The following is a 15,895-nucleotide window of genomic DNA, read 5'->3' on the forward strand; positions in this document are numbered from 1 at the left end:
AGTGTGGGGCTGAAACGTACAACTCTGAGATTGAGAGTGGCATGCTCTACTGACTGAGCTGGACAGGTGTCCCTTAATTTCATTGTATTTTTGAATAATTTTCTTTTATTGCCTTTTTCTAAAGCCTTCAACTTAATTCTTAATAGAAGCAAAACTCTTTCTTCTGTATGTAATATTTAATTAAATTTGTAAGTACAACAAAGAGTAAATTGGTCTAAACAGATTTGGGAACAAACATAACCAACTTGTTAAGGCTTCCTTCAATTGATGGGAGCAGAAGGGTGCAGGTGTACCAGAGAGAGTCGCACGTATTCTGGTGCTGTGGTCTTTGGCCACCATGTTTGCCAGAAGGAATGATGTGGATCAGTTAATTGGAGACTTTGTGTCAATTCTGTGGTTTACCTTCTCTGCTGTATAGTGCTTGTCATTTTCATCATCTGAAATACCTACATACCCAGCTCTGTATGTCTAAATTGTACCCACTTTTCAATGTCTAGTTCAGATGCACCTCCTATATGAAAACTTCCCTGTTCTTTCCTTTCAAACTTCTTTCTTTTAATGTTTATTCTTGAGAGAGAGAGAGCAAGAGAGAGACAGAGCATGAGTGGGGGATGGGGAAGAGAGAGAGACACACACACAGAATCTGAAGCAGGCTCCAGGCTCTGAGCTGTCAGCACAGAGCCAAGTGTGGGGCTTGAACTCACGAACCCTTGAGATCATGACTTGAGCCAAAGTCAGACACTTAACTGACTCAGCCGCCCAGGTGCCCCAAAGTTACATCAGGGGCACCTGGTGGTTTAATCTGTTAAGTGGCTGACTCTTTTAATTTTTATTTCTTTTCTTTTCTTTTTTTTTTTTTTTTACTTTGAGAGAGAGAGAGAGTGCAGTCAGGGGAGGGGCAGAGAGAGAGGGAGGGAGAATCCCAAGTAGGCTCCACAGTGTCAGCACGAAGCCCGACACCAGGCTTGAACTCATGAACCGTGAGATCATGACTTAAGCCGAAACCAAGCATCAGACACTTAACCAACTGAGCCACCCGGGCACCCCTCTCCTTTCAAACTTCAAAGGCACTGACCTGTACCTCTACAATGACATCTAACACTTTCTACCTTGCATTGTTAGTATTTCTGTGAGTTCCCCAAGAGCAGGCTCTGTGTCACATTTCTTTGGATTTCTCATATCATTGGCTTAGTGCTGTGCATGCAGTCATATCTCAGGCTCACATTTATTAAATTACTGCCTTGCCAGGATGGGACAGAGAGAATGAGAAGGGGTAACTAACTATTGGAGCACTTTTAGTTAACAAAACCTGCGTGGGTGTGTGTAATACAGTGTATTTTTTGACACTTTTATTGTAACTGTTTTGTAGATGAGGAACCTGAGACCCAGAGAAGTTAAATAATTCATCCAAATCAAATATTCTGACTGCACTATCAATGCCCTTGGCATAGTGTCTCAGCACTTCATTGTTGAAACCATTTGGTTTTGTTTAGGGTAGTTCTCTGGGTTCATAAATTAATTACTAACTGTCATCAAAGAACTGCTAGTCAAGACTAAAAGATTCCCAGTATCAATCAAATTCCAGCTGAATTGGATCTGTAGGCAGTCATAGGCAACAATCATTTGGTGGTTACCCTTAGGATCAGTGTTTATGGGCAAAGAGCAAAAGGCTATGGAATCAATAACTGGGTTGGAGCCTTGGCTCTGACCTATGTTCTGGGGCACCTGGGTAGCTCAGTTGGTTAAGCTTCCGACTTTTGATTTTAGCTCAAGTCATGATCTCATGGTTCATGAGTTATAGCCCCATGTCAGCCTCTGTGCTGATAGCACGGAGCCTGCTTGAGATTCTTTCTCTCCCTCTTTCTCTGTCCTTCCCCTGTTCACACTCTATCTCTCTCAAAATAAATAAATAAACTATAAAAAGCAAACAAACAAAAAAACGCTACTAAGTTCTGCTACCTACTGAGTGACTTTAATTCAAATAATGTGACCTCCTTGAGTCTTGGTTTTCTCATCTATAAAATGGATGTGATAATACATGGAGTTACCATGAAGATTTAGTTAATGCATATGAAAATATTTTGTGCTCTATGAGGGTATTACACAAATCCAAAGTATTGTTGTCATTAACCTATACTTACTGAGTACCATTGATCTCAAGGTACAAAAAGTCCAGTGCAGAGTTTGGGTTAATATGGAACAAAGTACCTTCAGTCCAAAATCAGGACTCTGGTGTTAGTTACTGTAGGACCCCTATGGGGACATATACCCATCTAATATGGTGTGGCTAGTATTAGTATCCTGTACTGATGGATTTTTTTGCTCAGGGACTTGTTTCCCTTCACAGGCTAAAATAACTATAAGCAAAGGCATGTAGTCTAAGGAAATGCTCCCCATTTGTGTTTTGGATTGCTGGGATATCCAACAAGTATGAGGTTGCCAAGAATGAGGGAGGCCTAGGGGTCAAGTTTGGCTATGGTAGAGCTTAGTATTAAGAGCACTGGAGTGATCCTCTCCACTGAGAAATCTTCCCTGAATCTTCAAGGCTGACCTTGGTACTCCTCCTGTGTGCTCCCATAGAACTCTGAGCACACCCCTCTCCAAACAGCAGTTGCTTTATCCTGTACATTTCCATTTACACATGTCTCTTCCCTCTTGGACTGTGTGCTCCTGTAGGCTGGCAACTGTCTTATTCATTGTTGTCTTAGTTGCACCCAAAAGAGTGCTCAGAGTTCAGGCTAGCTGTGCAGTAAGTACTTGTTGAATGAATCCCTCCTCTGGCAGTCGTGTTCTATTACAAGCCCCATCCAGAAGTGAAAGTGAGGTGGGAGTTATGGTAAATTGCTTCACCATTTTGATTGTACTGTTGTATTAATTAAATTAATTAGATCAGTGTTTCTCAATCTTTTAAAAATTATAGGCACCCTTTGGCCCCATTTTAGCCATTTCTTTTTTAATTTTCTCCCCCTATTCCCCATTAAAATTTAATCTCACAGATATACTATATGTTAGTTTATATACTGTGGCCCTTTGAAAGGCCATAACATTTTGATATGTAGATGGTTTTGTCCCTTAAGAGACAATTTTTTTTTCCCCTAGGAGTGATATCACCCCATTAAGAATGTCTGAATTAGATTCTATGTGACTAAATGTGTAGAATCAGCTGGTTTGGTATTGTGCAGATATTTTCTATTTGATATTTACATAGTTATAACATTAAGATTAAGCCTTGGTTGCTCATATTATTGATACGCTTTCAAGATAAGGCTGTGGGATTGATTTTTTTTGTACAACGTAACTGGTGCCTTTGGTGCTATTTAAATAAGGAGACAAAGCCAACACTTTTCCCAGACCACCAACAGTATTTCAGTGTGGGGCTATTATGCATAAATCTGAAGGCTTGGTTCACAATTCCATTCTTCTCAAAAAAATTTAAACTAAACAAAAAGTTATATTTATTGCTAATGAATGTAGACATCTAAATAAGTCAGAGCCATGCTGCTTGGACGATCCTGCCAGATTGTTCCTGGGCGGGTTATTTATAAATAATGTACCATTCAAGTTGGGAGAATATGCTACTACCACATGAACTTCAAAAGCAACTGTCATGTGGTTTATGTTCAAAATGAATAGGCAATTATTATCTTTGTATGACTTAAAGCAACTCTTCTGGAAATTCCATGTAAGCAGCCACAGTATTAGCAATGACAAGCTTCAACTGGGTTGCCTTTTCTCCTCCGTGTTATTATAAACAGAGAATAGTTTTTGAAGACTATAAAAAAAAGTCTGACTTGGTTTTAAAGACCTTTCAGTTCATGATTTCATGGGTTCTCTAGCTGTCTTTTCACTTGGATTCAGAGCACATGCACTTTTAGGAAAGCATGCCCTTGGCAGCCTATGCAGAGAAACCCATCTTTGCTTGGAAAGCAGTCCATGTTGTTCTGTTTATATTAACCTAGATCCTAATGGTTTGGAAGTTGTTGACTTTTATAGTGAAGTTCCATCATGATATGTTCATCATTAGTAGTATGTGGCTATGGAAGCACTAATTGTGATATAGATTTGATTACTACCAGTAAGTCCCCAGAGTGCTTTCCCTTTATCTCTGTTATTGAATGCTCTCAACCATACTCAAAGATTGATAGGGACAGGTCTTAGTATTCCCATTTTACAGATGAGGAACTTGTGAGGAAGGGGAGTTAAACAGCTTATATGGCAGATTATATATGCTTCACATTAGGTTTTTTGACTCCAAAGGCAGTGCTCATTTAATTGAACCACGATGTCCTATGCTTTCAGCTTTTTCAAGGGTCATTATGGACGAGTGACTGGACGTCAAAGGCATAACCTGGACCAGTGAGTAGAAGGAAGTAGACTTGACTCAGTAAAGGCAGAACTTTCCAGCAATTAGAACAGTCCAACAATGGCATGGATACTTTGGTGAAGTAGTGTGTGTCCTGTGACTTGAAATGGTCATCTGAATGTTGCAATGGGGTAAAACACAACGTGGCATTTGGCTAGATGATCTTTTTCAAGTCCCTTATAATCCTGTACATTATTTTTAAAAATCTTATGTCTTATTTCCTCTCCCTTGATATAGCTTCATATATCAAACACCTAATTTCATAGTTCTCTTTCCCAACTGCACATCAGAAGCACCTGTCAACCTTTGTGAAGATGCACGTGCCTAGGCCTGACCCCACGCCCCCTGTGTCAGAATTCCAGTGTGGGGTAGAGTGGGAGGTATGAGAATATTCTTTAAAAAGTTTGATTAGAAGGCATAGGCATAGGGTCGTGAACCACTCTTCTGGTGTAACCCACTGATAACAAGGTACAGACGGGCCTCATTTTGGACTTGGTGTCATTTAACAGCATCCAGAAGGCATAGTTTCTAAGCATACAATATCCTTTTAAGTGTTAATCAGACCCTTAACAAAAGTGTGTTTGTTCCCTTGGCTGCGAGAGTACCATGATCCCTTGTTGGCAGGTTAGTTTTACCAATATCTCATAATGCTTGTCCCCCTCATAGTAAGTTGGGTGTAGGTGCTGGTCCAGGAAATGGACATTTGATCAACCCACCTACAAGAGCCTTTCATATACTTCTTGTTCTGGAAAAAACACCTCAAAGGGTGTGAAGGTCAGCCTCTATAATCAGCATGTTGGATACAGAAACTAGTCAGCTGCTCACTCCTAGACTGCTTACCCACTAGTTAACTTCATAGCAGTGAGAAACCTCCAGCACCACAAAGAAATGAATGGTTGTAGTTTATTGCTTTCTTGAGGAATTTTCTTAGCAAGTACTCAACTATGTTTATAGCATTCCTCTGAGAGAATAATCTCTGAAGAATGTGCCTGTATTACATACACACCAGAGGATTATAAATTCCCCACTATGTCTCCCCATGGTGGACCGGAAAAAAAATCACAGTTGTTCCAACAGGATTTTTTTCTACTTTTCAATCAATAGGATGCTTTTGAAAGCTTATATTTCTCTTTGGACACTTTAAGTGACTGAAGAGACAAAAGAAAAAAAGCAAAGATAAAATGACAGTATAGACACTCCTCAAATCCTATAATGAACTCCACAGGGCACCCAATTTTGATGTATTAGGATTTTTTTTATAATGAGTACATTGTTGGAAATCACATTTTCTATCTGCAGGAGCTGGAGATGAAACTGAGCTGACATCTTACCTCTTTGTAGTTAATTAGCAAGAGGGAAGGAGTGTTTTGAATCTTGTATGGGAAGAGGGAGGTATTAGTCATCCAGTACTCCCCCTTTCCCTTAAAACACCTGGATCTTTTTGTGTGCTCTTTGATTTGGTTTCACAGTTTGGATGGGTCTTGTTGGCTGGGAAGGATGAGGGGAGTTGGAAAATGGTTATTATTTAATGAAAAAATAACTATAGCTGACTTCTCCCTGCCATCTTCCCTGTAGGATAAATAAAATAGGTCAGGTCGTTTTCTTTAAAGAGGAGTTCCTTACCTGGACCCAGACTGTGGGCAAAATCCAGGCTGCCAGAGTTTTTGTTGTTGCCTTATTAACACTTGTCATCATTGAATCCCCAGCACTTAGTGAAGTGCCTGGAACTGAGTAGGCATTCAAATATTTATGAGTTTAGTGAGTAAATAAAACATTATGCTGACCCATACGGTGAGGTAGTTAAGTTGTGTTAGTTGTATCTAATACCTTTCTCTGGGTAGGTATGGCGAGTTTTACATAGAATTCAGCAGTTTGGGACAGAGAGGAAGAGCAGAGCATTTATATATAATTCCATTTAGGAGACTGGTCCTTGGGCAGGTGAGCAGTGCTGGGGCCAGTGTGGACACTCATCCAGATGAAGGCTCGATAAGTGGCAGAAAAAAATCAGCACAAAGGATCCTCCAATCTGTGTGTATTTATTAATATCAGATCATGTGCCCAGTCCTGGGGGATGATAGAAAAGAGCCAGTGTCATGGTTCCTTTTCCCAGGAGAACTCTGTATACACGAAACACTGAGCAAGCGCTCAAAAACAGTCAGGACTCAAGTGTTACAAGGTGAGGGACTGATTCCAAGTGGAAGAAGGAGGCTGGATCGGTGGTGTTCGGAAGACAAAAACCATTTTCTGAGTACCCTCTATGAGAATCGCTAGATCCTACCTGCTACACACATCTCTTTTCATCACAGGGATTTGGCGAGAGACCTCAGGGGACCTGACTCAGTCAGCAAGCCTGGATCTGAGCAAAGCAGATCCCATTGGAGCCCACTGACTGTGCTTTTTCCCCTATATCGTGCTTCTTGTCCAGGTCCTATACGCAGGGAGGGCTTCCTGGAAGAAGCAGCACCTACGGGGACCTTGAGAGTAGTGGAGGGCTTTGATTTCAGGTGGCTGGAGGGTGTGTACTGCAGGCTGGGGGACTACAGCAGCAAGGGGTGGGGATGGGGATATGGACTGTCTGGATCAGGGAGAGTGTGTGGGGAAATGAGATTGGAGACATGGAGAGGCCTGGTGGTCAAGAAGGGCTCCTGTAGGCCCCTGGGCAGAGGGCAGTTGTGGGAGAAGTGGCTGGAAGTGGAGCCCATTGACAGTGGTCAGATTCTCGGTTGTCTCAATTGCTTACAAGCTCTGCGGCTTCAAGCAAGTTATTCAATCTCTTTAAGCCTTGGCTTTCTTGTCAATAAAATGGACACAATAATATTAATCTTACTAATTGCCCTGGGAAGGTGGCTGTGATACTAAAATGAATTTGTGGAGCCAGAAGCACTTTGAAAATATAAAGTGCTGTGTCCAAATGCAGGGGGGTTTGTGGTTATGTTGGGTTGAGCAGGGGAGCTTGGAGGGTGAGCCAGCTAAGAGGCTTTTCCAGTTACAGCGCATGATAGCAGGTCTGTGGCGTTGCAACAGAAAAGAGCTCCCTGTCTCTTTGCCTGTCCTTTTTGAAATCTTGTTTTTGTTTATGACCGTGGCCATGGCCTGGATGCACCCTCCCTCTTCCATGAAGCACCTCTGACTTCTTCTGTCCACAATGGCCATTTCCTTTCTCTTGTACCTGATGTCTTGATAAGGATGTTGCCCGTTCACAAACCCACCTTACTCACGCTGCCCTCTAGTCTGTGAGCCGTGTCATGGTGGGCTCAAGTCCAGTCTCTGCCACTTAATCTTTGACTTTGGGTTCTTTTACCTCTTTGCATCTTAGTTTCCTCCTTGAAAAAGTGGGAATAATAATATTACTTATCTCAGGGTTTTTGTGAGTGTTAACTTCATCAATTTGTATCAAGAGTTTAGAGCAATGCATGCAGTTTAATAAATGCTACATTTATTAAAGGTATTTTGCTATTCATGTTTTCCTATCACCCACCTCCTCCTCATTCATTCCACAGATCATTGTAAAGAGTGTTAAATTAATTAAACAAGGAGGCCATTAGACTGAGGTGGGTCTATTAGTGTGGCACCAACATAAGCAAATCACAGTCTAGGCCTATAAATACCTCAAGGTTATGAAACCAAAATGCTAAGGACAGCCAATCACAAACAGCTAACTAACATCTTTAGCCAGTCAAATAATTTCCTTTATTTGCTTCCACAATTTATTTATATGTTTCTCCCCAGCTCCTGTCTTTGGAGTGCTCCTAGCCCCTTCCTGTTTGTCACTGCCCTATTTTGCATAGATGTTTGCTCAGATAAACACTTAGGATGTTCAGTATCCTTCAGTTTTTTTTTAATGTTTATTTTTATTTATTTATTTTTTATATTTTAGAGAGAGAGAGAAAGTGATAGGGGAGAAGGGCAGAGGGAGAGAGAAAGAGAAAGAGAGAGAGAGAGAATATCCCATGTAGGCTCCATGTTCAACACAGAACCCAACGCAGGGCTTGATCTAACAACCATGAGATCATGACCTGAGCTAAAATCAAGGGTTGGACGCTTAGCCCACTGAGCCACCCAGGCGCCTCCAGTGTATTCTTTTAACAGGGGTTAATATCCTTCCTCCTTTCCTCTGTGCTCCTCTCCTTCCCTCCTTCCCTCCTCACCCATTCCCGTCCAGCCTGCCTGCCTGCCTTCCTTAAGGACTGTGGGACTCTCATGCACCTTCTGATAACTAAGACAGTGAGCACTGAGATCCAGGAGAGGGAGGTTGACAGCTGGCTGCTTAAGGGGTGCACTGGGCTCAGGATGAGTGGTTTTTACACTTTTACACTTAATAGTAACTCTGTTAAGAATCACCTGGGGAATCTTGTAAAAATACAGATTCCTGGACCTTCCCCCCCAAATTATGAAATAACAGTGGCAATAGTAAAAATAACAATACTAACCATACTGTTATGAATAAAGCTAATATGGGGTGGGCCAGACTATTCTTAGTGCTTCCTGTGGATTATCAAACTAATCCTCACAGTAGTCCCTGAGGTGAGTATTATGAATATCCTCATTTCACAGATAAGGAAATGAAAGCTTAGAGAAGAAAGAGCTTGGTCAAGGTCACACCACTGCCAGGTGGCCACGAGGCAAGCCAAGGAAGCACAGTGCTGAATGCTTCCTTGGGCTGAGTGGTGCCCAGCAGGCTGGGTCTAGACAGGCACCCTGTCGACTGTGATGTGTGGCTCATGGCTGGATCACAACATGGGGAGAGGAGCGAGCAGGCCTGGAGGTCTTTCATTGCCTTGCAGATACAGCAGAAGCCCTGCTCACTGCAAGGGGTACCCATGTGGCTATACTGTCTGCTGGGGGACCAGGTGGGCGACCGTTCCCCGACCCTCCCCACAGCAGCAGCAAAGGGCCCCAGGAACCTTGATACTAGGAGCCGAAACCATGTGCACAGGTCTTATCTGCAGCCTGCTTTCCTTGTCTCCTTTCCATCTCTCTTTGCTTTCCTCCTCTCTGCCCTTGACACGCCCCCTTCCAGAGGGCAGGGTCTCTGCCCTCCCAGGCTTTTCCTCCCACCCTGGGACCTAGGAATCCACACAAACCATGCAGGTCTGGGCTGCTCGGCTTGCCTTTGGAGCCCCTTTTGCTCAGGCCAGACTCCACACCCAGGAGCCCCTCACAGGCTCAAGCTGCCCTGGGCACGGATGGTCATGCTCATTCACCTTATGGAAATCTCCTCTGCATCAGATTTGCCCGTGCTGTGGGGAAGGAGCCACCATTTCTACCGAGAATTTGGAATAGAACTCAATTCACTTGCTTAGCTCACTTGCTTATCATGCCAGCGGTGTGATTCTGACCACTTGTGACTGCCGCCTGCTGGCCTGCAGCCATTTGGCTTTGACTTGAGAGAGGTGGCCTCACATATTCTGCCCTGGGGACAGTGGGAGGGCCTTCAGCTCTTCTCAGTCCAAGTGGCTCTTCACCATCTCCTGAATATCATGGACTCTGATGTACATAGGTTCTTGTCCAAAAGAAGTTGTTGACAGGTGTGATGGCATAGTAGGAAACAGTGTCTCCAGGGAGGCAAGATTCCAAACTGCTTCCAGAGGCTTCTTTTTACCTGAATTAAGAACTCTCTCATTAAACCCATGTCTTTTAGTTCTGATTCTAAGGTGAGGAATCACACTTGATTCATTATAGTTCATCAGAAGAATGGGAATCTGGGTCTTTGCCTGGTGTGGATGAAGGCCTGACTACAGCTCCCATCGGGGCTGGGATGTGTCGGCTGGGACCTCACCTGAGCACCTGATTGAGTAGATGTAGACACTTAGCTGTTATTTCTAGAATAGATGCATGAATGAAATCACAATTAGACACTTACAGAGATAAAATTTAGTTTGATGAACTAGAAGCTTCCTTGTATCATATGTTTTCTCCTGTGATTTAGTCCTTATGGGGAAGGCATCCCTTTTAAGAAAACTCAAAAGGGAAATAACAATAGAAATCTTATTTATGTATAGAGAGCTTTACTCTTCCCCAGTACTTTCCCACATATGACCTCATTTAATCCTGATGAATCTTCTGTGACAGAGGTTATTTTTATTTCTATCCAAAAAAGAAGACTTGGGATCACAGTCAAAAAAGTGTCAAACTACTTGTTAGACCTATGGTCTAAATTACTTCTTGTGACTTTAATTCTAGTCTTTTCCCCTTCTACCCCAGCTGAGTAGAGAATAATTATAATAATACAACTTTTGATAATAAGACATAGAGAATTAGAGAGACTTACATCCTATGTGGAGGCATGTTCTAATTCCACATTTAGCAGATGAGGAGACTGAAGGAAGTTTCCTCAAGTAGATGAAGCAACTCAATAGATAAAAGGGCCTTCAAATATGCATGTGGTCCCCTTAGGGAAGGCATGGCTCATATGCCATGGAGCTCTGATTTGAACCACCCTTTTCTTCTGTCCCTGGCCATGCCAAGGTCAGGCAGTTGCCACGTGGCTGACCCAGAATGGTAGCCCAGGCAGTGTGTGGCTCCTGAGTGGGGGCTCCCCACGAGCACACAGCACTGCCCTCTGCTACGCTCCCCCTGCCCTTGCATCTCACCAGCTTCCGGGCTGTCTCCTGTTTTTATCTACTGGGCAGACCACCTTCTTGCTCTCTCCTCCCTTTTTACTAGCCTGAGTATAGCAAAACAAATCACACTAACCTGGAAAAGTTGAAGATAATGTTTTCCCCATGGGATGGAAAGCCATGACATAGAACTTTGAAGACAGGCTAATTATCTTGGGATTCTCCTTTAAAAACACCTGGTTCACTTGGCTCCCACAAAGGTCTAGGTGACTGCAGAGTGCCTGATTTTTCAGCGCCACTCCCCCCACCTGAAACATTCCTTTAGGTTTCTTCTGGGATCTTTTGTCTTATAAGGAATGACTGCCCATAACCTACTTCTCTGCATTCATTACTTTTCTTTGGGCTCATGGGGTAAGGAAACACTGGGAAATGCTCAGAGAAGACATTAGTCCTTTTCATTTCAAGACATTTTTGAACAACAATGTTAGAACCCCTCTGATGCTGCTGTGAATTGTTAACAAGCATGTTTGCACATCACATCTATCATGGTATTTGCACGATGTTATATGAAGAAACAGCTCAAAGTATTTTTAAGATACAGCCTTTTATCTCTGGAAGCACCAGAAAGTATTTGCAGATTGGTCCCGGGAATCAAATTAGCCTAGCACATTGGTGAGTTCCTGGAGGCGTGGGCATTTCTGTAAGTGGTTCCTAGCCCCTTAATCCTTTTGATCATTTGCACTGTGTATTTTTACACAGACTCTTGTACTTTGGAGAAATAAAATAAAGAAACTTAAAGGTGAGTTTGATGAGGGCTTCTCCCCACTGTTTGTCAATGCAGATGGATCTTGAATTTTAATGGTAGCAGTTTCTTTTAAACCACCAAGCTTCTTTAAACCTCTCCACAAATAATGTCCGTGCTTAGATTATGTCTGAAAATGTTTATGGAAATCTTTCCTGACCCCATATTCCTACCACAAAAGAAGGGCCTAATTCTGTAAAATAGTCTTGACAGCCTGGATGTCAATTACTCCACAGCTGTGATTTCTCATATAGGGCCACTGCCTATATGACATTTGCAGCCACTTGCTGACTTCAGCGGTCTACAGTCAGGAGCCTGGCTTACGGGCATAGAATGAGCACCTCACTAGATCCTGCTGCTTATTGGCTGTGGGATGTTGTGTGAGAAAACTTGTGGAGAGGACTTAGTTGTCTTACCTTTAAATGGGGACTGCATCTCTCTTATAAAATTGTTGTGAGACATATTTGTATGCCCATGTTTATAGCAGCATTATTCTCAGTAGCCAAAAGGTGGAAGCAACCCAAATGTCCATTGACAGATGAATGGATAAGTCAAATGTGGCATATCCATATACTGGAATATTACTCATTCTAAGAATGAGGGAGGAAATTCTGACACTTGCTGCAACATGGGTGAACCTTGAGGATTGTGCTAAGTGAAAATTGCACTTTTCTGAAGTGTCTAGAGTGGTCAAATTCACAGAAACAGAAGTGGAATGGTTGCCGGGGGTTGTGGGTAGGAGAGAAACGGGGAATTAGTGTTCAGCGGATACAGTTTCAGGCTTGCAAGGTGAAAGAAGTTCTGGAGATGCATGGTGGTTGACAGTAGCACAATGGCGTGAATGTAGTTTATGCCACCAAACTGTGCACATGAAAGATGGTTAAGATGGTAAAGTTTGCTGTGTGTATTTTCCACAATAGGAAGAACTCGGGAAAAAACTTGTTATGAGCATTAAAGAAGGTCAAGTAGGTAAAGTGCCTACCGTTTTATCAGACTTCAGTGAAGGTAACACTTTTTACTAGGGTTAGGACATTGTATTGTAACGGTCACATGATACTTCACCATGAGGTTATACCATAATTGGTTTCTTTAAAAAAATTCTTTTAATGTTTATATATTTTTGAGAGAGACAGAGCATGAGCAGGGAGAGGGACAGAGAGAGAGGGAGACACAGAATCTGAAGCAGGCTCCAGGCTCTGAGCTGTCAGCACAGAGCCTGATGTGGGGCTCGAACTTAGGAACCAGGAGATCATGACCTGAGCTGAAGTCAGACGCTTAACTGACTGAGTCACCCAAGTGCCCCAATTGGTTTCTTTTTTTATTTGACTTTTGGATATCTTACAGTACTCCAGCATTGTAATGATGGAGTAAAAAAAAATTTTTTTTGCATGTACGTATCTTTTCCATTATTTGGGGTTGTATCTTTGAGATAGATTTTCTGTATCACTTAGTGGAGGTGAGTTAATCTTTGTGGCTCTTGATACATATGCCTGTGGGAGTTGGTCATTTATACTGTCACCAGCCAAGTAAAGATGCCAGTTTCATAGTCTCCTCATCAGCGCTAGTTACGCTTTTAAGCAGTTTTATAAAATGTAATGCGAGATGGTATGTTCATGTTTCAATATGCCTTTATTTGCTTTTATCACTAAAAATGTGGAGCATTTTTCAATCTTGACTTACATTTATTTCTTCTTACATGCACTGCCTGTTTACATCTTTTACCTGTATTTCTAGTGTGGTTTTCTATGCTTTTGTTACCAAATATATTTATCATAATTGTTACACATTGTTGCTACTTTTAATATTTAGAGAGTTTAATTTTTATTTAATTAAATCATTCACTTAAACATTTCAAAATACAAAATAATAATACGATTTTAAAGTAGGATCAAAAGTGGTTTATAATAACATTATTATACTTAATGTATCTTCTTCCCATAATTCTCCCATAATTCTTTTCATATCTGTTTGTATAAAATCTGTCTTTTGCTTACTTACATGCCTATAGTATTTGAATTGAAATTATGTAAGATGACCAATTCATTTAAATATAAATACATTTTTATTTATTTATTCATTTATTTATTTATTTTTAAGTGTTTATTTTTGAGAGGGAGAGAGAGCACAAGCAAGGGTAGGGCAGAGAGAGACAGACAAAAGGTCTAAAGTGGGCTCTGCATTGACAGCAGTGAGCCTGATGTGGGGCTTGAACCCATGAACCATGAGATCACAGCCTGAGCTGAAGTTGGATGCTTAACTGACTGAGCCACTGAAGTGCCCCTAAATATCTTTTTAAAAAATGATAAGAAAAATTAAAATATAACGCAATATAAAAAGGATATTGCCAAAATCAGAGCAAATAAATTAAAGTTATTAATAAACATGACCTTTTTCTTTACCTTACTAATAATTAAATTCATTGAAAATAAACTGATAGGGTACAATTGTCCAATTGGTAAGAGTTAAAAACATTATAATAGTGACTGAGACTGGCCTTAATATACTGCCAATAGGGAGAGAAAATTGGGTCAACTTTACTGAAGCATTTAAGCACTAGATATCAAGAAACTTAAAAATGTTTGTAAACATTGGTTTAGAATTCCCACTTATGTAACTGTGGCTTGAGACAGTCTTGGAAATGTGGAAAGATATTTATGTTGATAGATAAAAATAGGATTCAGTCTAAACTCCAATGACAGGGAGTGATTGAATAATAGTACAACCATCTTTGGAGTGTTATGTAGTCATTATAATGGCTTTTTCTAAAAATTTTAGTGATATGGGGACAAACAATATGCTGGTATGTAAAAGAAAAGCATGATGACAAGATTACAATAAAGCAAATTGTACATGGTGTGGTGGTGTGTGTGTGTATGAGCACATGTGCACTTGTCTGTATTTGGTACATATCCAGAAAGAATTGTGTAAAAAATGTTGATAGTACTTATTTTATGTGGTCAGATTACAACACATTATTTTTTTTCTTTTTTATACTTCTGCACATTTTCTAAGCTTCATATTATTTGCAAATTATTATTTCTACCATCAGAAATAAATTTAAATATTAAAAAAAGATTAAAGATAATGAATAGATTTTTATTTTCTTTTTCTGGATTCATGTTCACTTTGCTTTCTTTGCTTTGTTTATTGGACAGAATCTTGGACAAAACACCAGAAGGTTTTTAGGTTATGGTCCAGAAATTCACTAGCTCTATGTGAATTTGGGGCAAATCTAACTTCTGTGTATCTCAGTTTTCCAATGATAAAATGGTTGAGAATTAAGGTGAGATTAACAACCTATGGGCAAACACTTTGCAAACTAAGTTGCAAGTTCAAGGGATTCCTGGACCACTGTGTGGTCTGAAAATTTGTTACGACTCAGAGAACTCACTGAGAACAGTTGTCCTCAGAGTTACAGTTTATTATAGGGGAAGGGTATGGATCAAAATCAGCCAAAGGAGGAGATGCATAGGGCGGGGTCTAGAAGGGTTCCAGTGCAAAGTTTCTGTGTTATCTTCCATGCAGTCAGGATGTATTACCCTTCTGGCATCCATGTGTGACAGTATGCAAAAAGTATTGCCAACCAGGAAGCTCACCCATGCTTTGATGTCCAGAGTTGTTATTGGGGCTTTTTTACACAGGCATGATTGATTGATTGCCCACAAGGTTGAATTCTGTCTCTGGGTCAGCTGATGCTGTGTTACCCAAAGACCCTACTCTCGGCACAAGGTTGGTCTGTCTGGCATGACCAGCCCTGAACCTAACTAACACTGTTGGGTATGGCCAACCCTACCCTATGATTCAAAGTGGCCAGCTCCCACCCTAGGACTGTTGGTGTGGCCGGCGCCACTTTAAAGAGGACATTCCTATCAGGTATGACATAAATTACCTTCCAGAGGCCAAGGCTAAGGCCAGATATCTCTTTAGGCAAAGCTAAATTCTTAACTATGCATAAGGTGACTGGAAAGAGATGGAAAACAAATTTAAATATAGAAATGATATGTATGGAGGCTTCTATCACTTACTACACTCTAACACTGTAAAATAAGGCAGGATATGAATTCTATAGATACAAGTGCAAATACCCACTTCCCTGATCTACAGAACCTTGGGGACCACCTCTGAGAATGTGCATGCTAACAGAGACACATTTGCTGCAGTGGTTGTTTA

General features: G+C 41.2%; 1 protein-coding gene across 5 annotated transcripts in view; it reads left to right on the top strand.

The window, feature by feature from the left end:
• Positions 1–15,895, top strand: part of MSRA (methionine sulfoxide reductase A) — a 449,572-nt gene that overhangs the window by 282,373 nt on the left and 151,304 nt on the right. The window lies entirely within an intron of this gene.

This window comes from Acinonyx jubatus, chromosome B1 (assembly GCF_027475565.1).
Source record: "Acinonyx jubatus isolate Ajub_Pintada_27869175 chromosome B1, VMU_Ajub_asm_v1.0, whole genome shotgun sequence".
Taxonomy (NCBI): domain Eukaryota; kingdom Metazoa; phylum Chordata; class Mammalia; order Carnivora; family Felidae; genus Acinonyx; species Acinonyx jubatus.